Source organism: Xiphophorus hellerii, chromosome 19 (genome assembly GCF_003331165.1).
Source record: "Xiphophorus hellerii strain 12219 chromosome 19, Xiphophorus_hellerii-4.1, whole genome shotgun sequence".
NCBI lineage: Eukaryota > Metazoa > Chordata > Actinopteri > Cyprinodontiformes > Poeciliidae > Xiphophorus > Xiphophorus hellerii.
This window is the reverse complement of record NC_045690.1, coordinates 718,834-729,836: the sequence shown is the minus strand read 5'-3', so window position 1 is coordinate 729,836 and position 11,003 is coordinate 718,834. Positions and strand designations below refer to the sequence as shown.

The 11,003-nt window shown below is 35.4% G+C and overlaps 1 long non-coding RNA gene across 1 annotated transcript; it reads left to right on the top strand.

Annotated features, from left to right (window-relative positions):
* Window positions 1-605: 605 nt before the first annotated feature.
* On the top strand, window positions 606-5,759 carry LOC116709619 (uncharacterized). The gene is made up of 4 exons (XR_004336913.1): window positions 606-1,051; window positions 2,166-2,197; window positions 3,819-3,910; window positions 4,277-5,759. It is a non-coding gene; the product is annotated as an uncharacterized LOC116709619 (long non-coding RNA).
* Window positions 5,760-11,003: the final 5,244 nt, after the last annotated feature.

The following is an 11,003-nucleotide window of genomic DNA, read 5'->3' as shown; positions in this document are numbered from 1 at the left end:
CGCTCCGGTGCTGCTGACCTGTGAAGAAGTTCTTCTGGGCGTAGATAAAGTGGTACGTGGCCTTGTAGACCTCGATCTCGCACTGCCAGGACTGGGGCATGTTCCACACGCAGGGGTAACTGGCGATCACGTGGAACTGAAATACAAAGCTCAGGTCAGCGTGACGGGGCGGCCTGTGACGGGGGAAAAGCGTGATGGGGCAGACACTTACCGCCAACATCTCGGCCTCCAGCAGCGTCCGGTACTGCATGCTGCTGGTGGTGTCCACGTGCAGCAGCTGGCCTTTGATGTTGGGGGAGTAGCCTGCAGGGAGACGGGAAGGAGAAAAGCCCTCATCTTCAGCCTGATGAAGCTAACTCGGTTTGATTGACCTTTGAGAGTTTGACCTCAACATGATCTGTGGCATAAAGTCCCAGCTGGCAGCCTATCGACTAACTCTCTGCTTGTGCTTTGACAGCCGATAGCGACAACAAAACACACTTCCTCTGGTCCATACTCGCCTCTATGCTCTGCTTACAGCTTCCTGTCAATAAGCTCTATTCAGAACCCAGAAAGCGTTCGCTCCAAAGGTTACAGCTGCAACACGCAGCAGAGCCAGAAGCAATGTAAGCAGTTTTGAGATTACGTTGTTTAGTGATAAATCATGAATACTTCATCAAATGTCAAACTGTGTTCTTGCTTCTTATGTAAATGGAGGAGTGTGAAGCACAGCGAAAATAGGAAGGATAGAAATCTAGGGAATATTAAATTTATGAAATAACATAAATAACATTTCTCTTTACAGGTGTACTTGCAAAACCATCAGTTACAACAATCAATCAAAATAATGACTGGGCCCAGCTGTGGTGTGAAGTTGCAGGTGCTTCTCCAAAGCCCTCTGTAGAATGGCATGATAGTTCTGGAAACAAGCTTTTGGATAAAGTAGTTAACAGCAGTCAAGCCAACTTCATCCTGGAGACCATTGTATACAAAGCAGCTAACTATACATGCATAGCTACACAAAGGGAACTTCGCCATAAGTTTAGTAGACGTACATATATACATATTGCAGGTAAGTTTAACCTATACTGTTTTTTTAATGATTATTGTTTAATTTTCTAAAATTTCTATTGTCTTCAGAGTAGATATGAAGGAGTTAAAAAGGTAGACATTGGTGTGGGTTTTTAAAAGTCAGACTGACAACAAATTATTATTCAAACAGATAAAAGAAAAAATACTGTTAAGATATTTTTAAAATAGAATAATTATGTATAAAGGAGTGACAAGTGTTTCAAAACCAAACAAAAAACATTTATCAAACTTTATACACAACCTGGTAATAGATTTAGAAAAAGAAAAGGCTAGTCTGTGTGCACACTGAAACTCTTAAGTTAGGTAAGTGCATTTTATGTACATAGCATTGCAATGAGAAAGCATAAAATGAAAACATGATAATGGGTACATAACGCAAATTAATGATATGGATTTTAAAGAACAGCATTTTGTTTTTACATTTAAAAGCAGTTGCATTTTAAATTTGTTCAGACTCTCAAGACAATATAGATTTACAATACTTTTTTTCCCTCCATTTAATGGATGATCAAAACACCGAGAATGTATGATAATTTTATTTGCTCATGTTAACGGACAAAATAATATTTCTCTAAACTTCTTGACTTGTTTTAAGTTTGATTGGTTTTATTTCATTTGGCTAAGCTGTTCTTTATTTTGTCTTGTTCCTGGACAATATAATTACTTCAGAGGTATTAATGTGGTTTGGTTACTGTTTAAGTATTTTGCCAGTATTTTGTATATTTACTGATATTGTGTAGTACTTTTGTGTAAGCTTATTTCAACTTATACTGTAATTTTTTTGTAACTCTTCAGTCTGATTCTTTAGTTTAAACAAGTAGAGCATTTGTTTCAGTTTAATGTTTTGAAACAAGCTTAAACCACATTGAATCAAGAAACACATTGGGCCACAAGTTAATGAGTATATTTTCTCAATCAGAATAAGTGATTATGTTAAAAGGTGGTAAATAATTTCCTACACTCAGTGATTATAGTGAAAAACATCTAAGCTTTTGATAGAGAAGTAATATATTTTTTTGCTGATATACTCTGCTGTAATAAAAATACACAATAACTTACTGTATTTAATGCTATTTCTATGTTGTTTTTCATAGGGTCAAAGAGCAGAGCAGAAGGAAGAAAAGCGGTCAGTGTTGATCCTATGTTTCTTTTGTTAGCACTATATATTACTGAAAAAGAATTTTAATCATTGGCCCTTATGTCTAGTGAAAATCTATTAAAACCTCCAATATAACCCTTATTTTATCCCTCCCTATTGTTGGAGGGAATTTTTCTACAGTGAACAAAATTATAAACAGCCCATGTCAAAAAATAAGAGTTTTATGTACATTTGGGTTATACAATAAATAGAGAAACTCAAAGTATATTTTCATTAATTACTGATCTTCATATCGGCATTGATATCATCGTGGTATGGCCATTTGTAGCGGATTGACAGTCCTTTTTACATGATAGGGGTCAGGTTGAGGAATTTGATTCTGACAAAGTTGGCTTCTTGTAGGCAGTTGCGGACAGTCTGAGGTGTGATGCGTTTGTTGTGCAGACCAATAGTCTCATCAGCTGTGTGTGTCACTGGTCTTAGCTGATCCCGCAGATGGACGAGCCGAATGTGGCAATAATGTGCTGGAGTGGTCACAAGTGGCCGACGAGGACGAGGTCGATTTGCAGTAGTGACAGTCTGTTGGAAACAAACTCTTAAACTGCCTATGGTCCGATAATGGACATTGAACCGTGCAGCTACTGCTCTGGTGGACATCTCTGCATCCAACATGCCAATGACATGCTCCATCATAACGTGCGACATCTGAGGCATTATGACTTGTGATGAAGTTTGACATTTTTCAGTGGCCTTTTATTGTCTCCAGTCCAAAAATTGTCCGACTTTTGCTCATTTTGTCTGATCACCCACTGGACATGCCCCACCCATGCACTGAGTAAAAAAACAACTCACTAAGTAATGCTCACTGACAGCAAGTTGGATTAAAAATGATACACAAATCAAGAGAAATATTACGTACAATAAAAGTACAATAAAATGTCAGCAAATGCTCATTTACAGTTGTTAACTCCACATGGCAACAATATTTGACATGGGGCATTTATATTTTTGTTCATTATAGCTCGTCTCATGCGGTGAATCTGACATGTTTTGTAACAATTTTGAAAATAGGTAAAATTTCTTGTTTTAGATTAGATTAGTAAAAAATTAAAAGTAAAGAACTTCCTTTAAAAACCAATAAAAATAAAATTCCTACAAAAGAAACACATTACCAAAAGAGGAATTGTAAAAATGACTAAACCCAGATTGTTAGTGAGAGTAGTATAGATCTTTAATAAATCATCTACTTTGGTTGAATAAGACAAAAAAAACTAAAATATCTCCTTTTACACTATTTATTAGCAGTTTTCAAATAGTTCAAGGTAATCAAAACTGTGCAATTAACTAATCCAACTATAGATAATTTTTCTAAGAAAGAATGGAAATACAATTAGCAAACAATTTCAAACTAAAACAACAAACAGTGTGATCAACACACTTCTTCAAGCAAAAGTGTGTGATGGTAAGGTTATAGGATTCTCTTATTACTTAATAAGAGAATCAGTCATCACTGATAAAGCAGTCATCACTGTAAATGATGACATAGTAGCCAAAATTGTTGAATTAGTTATTCTTGAATGAGTTATAGAGGAAATTGGTAATTTGTTAAACAGTGAAAGTGACATTATCCTGTTGTAATATGTTTCAGATCAAATTCTTCTTATTGCTGCTGTTGGTAGTGGTGGACTTGTTGTTGCCTTAGTATGTGTTTCCCGCTGCCATCATTTTAAGATCTCCCAGGTAAGTTTAAATGTTTAACTTTTCCGTCTCTCTTATTGTTTACATACTAATTAAAATCAACATATTCACATGCTCTTGACAATATGAATTAATCACAAGGACTGTTTCTCACAATAAAGGATGACTGTTTTGTTTTTGTCCCAAACTAATGTGGTCCTGTATTTGTGTTTTATTGTATTAATATTTCATTCTGTTTCTCAAGCTAAAAGCTAATGTCAAATTTTTTTTATAAATCTTGTGCCATGTTCAATTTAAGCACTAAGCTGTTAAGTTTCAATACCTACAACAAAGAGAATAGAATTTAGAGTCTCAATTTTGTGTTTGTATAACATAGAGTTTATGTATTTTTTCTCTGGCGAATTTCAGGTAAAATTACCAGGTGAAAGAACCAGCGTCGAGGGCAGACCTCTGATATTTTGTTCCTTAATATTGTTAATAGATATTTGTTGGAGCATAATTCATAGTACAAGAAAAGTAATTAAACAGAAGTATGTTTTTTTTTTACATTTTATTTAGAACAATGAAAATCATATGCCGCTTAAAGATATCTGATTAACTTCACTGCATAATTTCATACACTTTGACCTCAGTATCTTCATACTACTTAAATTAGGTTAATATATAAAGTGAAAGTACAAGAACTAAATCAAACACCATGTTGTGATGAAGTTACAACATGGTTAATCACCATTAATCTCACATTAATGGTTTCTTAATGTCATTTGATTGCTTTTAACAACATATTGCCATTTATTATTATTCTAGGTAGTAAAATCTGAGTGTTTTTCTGCTTGTATCACAAAAGTGATAAAGAGTGAGAAATCAACTCGCATGTGAATACTGTGATGGAAAAATTACATTAAGGTCACATCTGCTAGTCATGTTATATGAAATGCTTGTGAACTCTCACCAAAAGAACTATTTGGGTTGCATGTAGAAGGTTGGAAGTTGTTTTCTACAGCTGCATCAGAACCAGACTGTCTCAGCCCTTGTTGTTAATTCTTTATCTTTGATATGAAACTCTGCCTGACAGAGCTTTTCATCCAGACCTGCTTCATTACTGATTGTCCTATGAGCTATCTGTATTGTGCACAATATATGAATAAACCTGATTGAGTGATTTCACCTGAACAGTGCTTGGAAATATTATTTTTTCCACGACAATACAGATGTAACTTCTCTGTTTATTTTTTATCAAACTTCTTTTTACTTGTTGCACATTTTAGTGAGATGTGTAATAGTTTGTTCTTTGTCCGCTACAGAAAGTAAGATTTTTAAAATCTTTTTTACTGCTTTTTTATTTTGGTGTGTTTAACTAAAGAATTTCAGTATCCATGAATGTTTTAATTTACAAGAATAAAGTTTGCAAATAAACTGCTATTGCTGAACATATTCCAAATGTAATATCCATAGAAGCCATTGTATTGGATTTCCTATTCTTTATTATTCCATAGTCAAAGCTTTTGTCTGCAGTTATCAATGATTATTTTGTCTCGAATAATGCCTTTCAATCACTGATTTTTTTTTAAATTCACTTACTTGAATTTATATATGAGGGCATTGTGTTACAGTAACTCCAATCTTTAATATATTTGTAAATATGGATTAAATAATTTTTGTTCATTAGTTTGTTTTTTTAATTTGCAAGATAAATTGTTTGTCTGAATTTGCTATATTTACTAGAGCTGCCATGACTTTCCATTATAGTCGTTTTGAAAATGTGTTTTTTTTTTTATGTAATTGTTGATGCAAATTTAGATAACCAGCTTTTCAGGTGGAAGAAGAGCTGTAAAGATTTTTCAGTGCTTATTTTGCTGCATTGTTATGGAATTAAAAACTGTAGCTAACATATTGGGACTTTTAAATACTTGTACATTATTACTACCATACAACATAAAATACCCACACTATCAAAAGAAAAGTTTGACTGAATGTATAAAATAATAAAGAATATTGTTTCCATTTAAAATGTAACAGAAAAGGCGGGGGGGAACACTCAACATATTTAAGAAATAACAATTTTTATTCACACAGACATGTGCTTTATTTTATCTTTTCCCCAAATAACAAACAAGCTACTGTGTTATTGTCACTATTTCATTTATCTGTGCTGCAGAATTCCTTAAATTTAATTCCTTTAAATTGTTTTACATTAGAAATTGGTTTTGCTTTGTGTTTCTTCATTAATAATCACCTGGACCAGGTATTTGAAACCCTGGAGCTGCAAGTGACCCTTTGAACTTTCCACAGTGGTATATTTAATAGCTTTGGTTATGAAATTAGGACAAAAAAAAGTTTTAGATATTTATATGTTATGTTGGATTTCTTTTAGATATAGTTTTTATATTATTTGGGTCAAATAACCTCCAGGGGAAGTTCAGTGACTTAGAGATATTTTTGTATCTAACCTCTGATACAAAATAACATTTTTCTCTGTTTGCTGTTAATGTAGCCAGGAATACTGACTAAGAATGAAATAAACAATCCAGAAAGCTTTTTTTTGTTAAAAAATTTAAATGCAATTTTTCTCGTTGAGAATAATCTTGTTTGATGCAAACTAACAAAGGATGCATGCTTTTCCTTCTAACAGAGGATGACAAGATAGGATTTTCCTCAATGTTTCATAAGCCTGGCGCCCTGCCATGCTTTACTAGCCTCCCCGTCTGGCTAAGTGTTGCTTGTTTTTTGGGGAGGTTTTTTAAGAAAAAAAATTACTTAATTGATTTTTTTTTTAATAAGCTAGGCTTATTAAAAAAAAAGTCCACCTTTTTTTAAAAAGCCGACTTAAACTTTGTGTCAACAGTCATTGACACAGACAAAGACTATTGCTTTGTCTGTGTCAAAGCAACAGATAGCTAATGGTGTATCAGTGAACGCCATTAGCTCCATTTCACACTCTATGCCAGATGGTGATTGTAATGCACACTTTCAGTTTTTTTGAAAACCACCATAAAAAACTGTCGTAGAAGAAGAGCGGCATCACGGTGAAGCTAAGGAGGAGAAGAGATGCTCTTCAAATTCACCATTTTTTACTAGCACAATATTGCCTTAAAGGTAGAGAGCATCTTGATAACAGTTGGTAGTTTATTTAAATTCAAGCTAGTGACCTGCTAGTCCAAGTTAGACGATAACACAATGGGACAAGAACTGGATGGAAGTAAAATGTGGGTCATGAAAGGAGCCCAAAGGACGAAGGTTGCGAACGTGTTGGTAGCTGATGATAAGTTTGCTTAAAAATGCAAATTATATTTGTTTAATTATAAAAAGTGCAGTATATATAAACAAACTGAAGTTTATTTCAGAAATAGGTATTTTATCAATTTTATGATTATTATTATTACTATTACTGTAACTTCATGTTACAACTTCTTGGAACCTCTGGGTGTTGTGATTTAGTCTGCTGGTGGTGCAATGGTGTGGGAGATATTTTCCTGGCACACTTTGGGCCCGTTAGTACCAACTGAGCATCATATCAATGCCACAACCTACTCGAGTATTGTTGCTGACCTTGTCCATCCCTTTATGACCACAGTGTACCCATCTTCTGATGGCTACTTCCAGCAGGATAACGTGCCAAGTCATACAGTGAATCATCTCAGACTGGTTTCTTGAACACAACAATGAGTTCACTGAACTCAAATGGCCTCCAAAGTCACCAGATCTCAATCCAATAGAGCACTTTTGGGATGTGGTAGAACTGGAGATTTGCATCATGGATGTGCAGCTGACAAATTTGCAGCAACTGCGTGATGCTTTCATGTTAATATGGACCAGACTCTCTGAGAAATGTTTCCAGTATCTTATTGAATCTATGCCATGAAGGATTAAGGCAGTTCTGAAAGCAAAAGGGCGTTCAACCCGGTTGTACCTAGCAAGTTGTACCTAATAAAGTGGCTGGCGAGCGTATATTTTAAATGTAATTCATTCACAAATATGGTACACTTAAATTGTATAAATCAAGCATAGTGATAGTACATAAAAAGCCATGTACTTAATGTACAAAATGAACTTATACTTGTCACACTCTAGCACTTAATAGTACACTACAAGTTGTAATTTTTTACAATTTAATTACAAATACATAAACACAAAATTACTGCGACAGACTGGCGATCTGTCCAGGGTGTACCCCAGGCGGGGTACACCCTGGACCCCAGGCGGGGTCCGAGCTAATTGCCTGGAACGTTAGCTGGAGATAGGCACCAGCACCCCTCTTGACCCCTCTAAGGGACAAGGGTGTACAGAAAATGGATGGATGGATAGATAAACACAAAATTAATTGTTCCAAAATAACACAAATTTTACTCGCCTATTATGCGAGTAAAAATGGTGAATTTGAACAGCATCTGTTATCTTCTCTGGCTTCATGGCTGTTCTTTTTATGGCGCTTTTCAAAAAAACTGAAAGTGTGCAATACCGCCACCATCTGGTCTGGACTGTGAACTGGAGCTAATGCCATTCACTAATAGTTCTTCCATCATACATCTGAAAATGGACTGGATAAAAATAGCTTCCGTGGGACAAGAACGACTGTGGCGGAGCCGAGCAAGATGGTGGCGTGACTGGTCGTTCTTTGGAAGCTCTCCCGAGATTGTCTGGATAGGGAGCTGTTATTGAGGTTTTAATGCAGGGAAGCATTTATTCTGAGACCGGAAGGCGGCCAAACAGTCATCTTTTCTGAAAGATGATTGTTTGCGCTTCAAACAAACAGTCATCTTTCAAGGAGGACTTCCTTCTGCGCTTCAAGGAGGACTTCTCCTCAGAGGACCATCAGAGAAGAAACATGCTTTGGCTGCTGGTGAAAAAAGCACGCGAAGAAGGGAAAACAGCTTTCTACATGGTCCCAGAGTCTTTGTTATTGACAAAGGAGGAAAGAGGAAAGAACTTGAACCTGCTAATGACTAAAAAGACATCTTGAGAATCAGAACTAACAGTTAAGTAATGACATTTAAATATCGAAAAAGCTCCGTTTATTATATAATTTCTCTGTTGGGAGAGTTTGTTAGATTTTCCTGTAACTCAATTTTCAGGGTTCGAAGCTACAGCTCTTATTAGAATCCATCCATCCATCCATTTTCTGTTCACCCTTGTCCCTAATGGGGCCGGGAGGGGTTGGTGCCTATCTCCAACTACGTTCCGGGCAAGAGGCGGGGTACACCCTGGACAGGTCGCCAGTCTGTCACAGGGCAACACAAAGACATACAGGACAAACAACCATTCACACACACTCACACCTAGGGAGAATTTTAGATAGACCAATTAACCTAACAGTCATGTTTTTGGACTGTGGGAGGAAGCCCACAGTCCCAGAGGAAGCCAGAGTACCTGGAGAGAACCCACGCATGCACAGGGAGAACATGCAAACTCCATACAGAAAGACCCCGGCCGGGAATCAAAGCCAGGACCCTCTTGCTGCAAGGCAACAGTGCTACCATCTGCGCCATTGTGTAGCCCCTCTTATTAGCATTTCTTTTTTAAAAGTTATTTCACTCAATGCTCGAGGGTTAAGGAAGAAACACTAAAAGAAAGGCAACTTTTTTATATATTAAAAATTTTAAAGCTGATTTCTGTTTTATCCAAGAAACTCATTCCACTGCAAATGATACCAAATTCTGGAAAAGTCAGTGGGAGGACCAACTATAGCTGGCACATGGCACTACTCAATCAGCAGGAGTGGCAATATTACGAAACAACTTCAGTGGAGATGTATGATGTTCACTCTTAGATACATATGGGCATTTTGTTTTATTAGTTGTATCAATAAATGAAGACATTCTTTTGTTGGGTTCTACTCTATATATGAGTACAATACCAAAGCAGAAAATATGCAACTTTATGATAGATTAAGTAATGGGGTGAATTACTTATGTGGAAAACATTATAATATGAGTGTTATTATTGGTGGGGACTTCTGTTCGACTTTTAATGATGCATTAGATAGATTTTCTCCAAAGGCTAATACAAATCCAAACACAGTTATAGAAAACTTTATATCTACCTTTGGCCTGACTGATGTATGGTGACAAAAAAATAGCTCCAAAGTTGAATTTACATGGCAAAACAAAACAGACTCCTTTAAATCAAGAATTGATTTCTGGCTGGTGTCTGATTTAATAGCTGATGAAATTAAGTCAGAGATTCTTCCAGGTCCTTTATCAGACCACAAGCTTATTTTAATTGAAAAAACTAAATTAAACCAGTATGGAAAAAATAAAATTACAGCTTACTGGAAACTCAGCTCTTCACTGTTAGAAAATAAAACAGTAGAAAAAAACATTAAACAAATAATTATTAAGTATTGGAATACAGCTTGCAGTCAGAAGGAATTTAGTAAAAATTGGGAACTCCTAAAATATGAACTTCAAAAAATGTTTATGAAAACTGGAGCTGAAATTGCTAAAAGAAAAAGGAAAGTAGAATCAGTAGTAATAAAAGAAATTATCTTATTGAACAATGTTCTGCCAGAAAATATAATTACAACTGAACCTGGACAATTTTTACATTTCCAAAGCTAAAGGAGCATAAATCAGATCAAGACAGAAATGGTTACAAGAAGGAGAAAAAAAAACTCTTCTCATTTTTTAGATAAAAAAAGCACCAAATATCCAAATCAATAATAATATCTGTGAAGACCCTGTTCAAATCTCTTCTTACTGTGAAATATTTTTCCAAGAACTTTGTCAGTCAAGATGTTCTGATGAAACTGTCACACAATTTATTTACTCTCTGAATAAAATGCAACAAATTAGTAAAAATAATAAAGAACAATGTGATTCCTTGATTGCACTTGAAGACATCCAAAAGTCCATCAATAAATTGAAACTAAATAAATCACCAGACACTGATGGCCTCAATGCAGAATTATATAAAAGGTTTTCAGAACACCTATCGCCATTTTTACATCAAGTTTATCTTGAAAGTTTGGATTCTGGATCACTTCCACCAACAATGACCCAAGGTCTGATTACACCGATCCCTAAACCACAAAAAGACAAGCTTCTTCTGGACAACTGGCGACCAATTACATTACTACAAAATGACTATAACATTATTGCAGGTTGTATTGCTACAAAAATTAAGAATACTCTTGAAG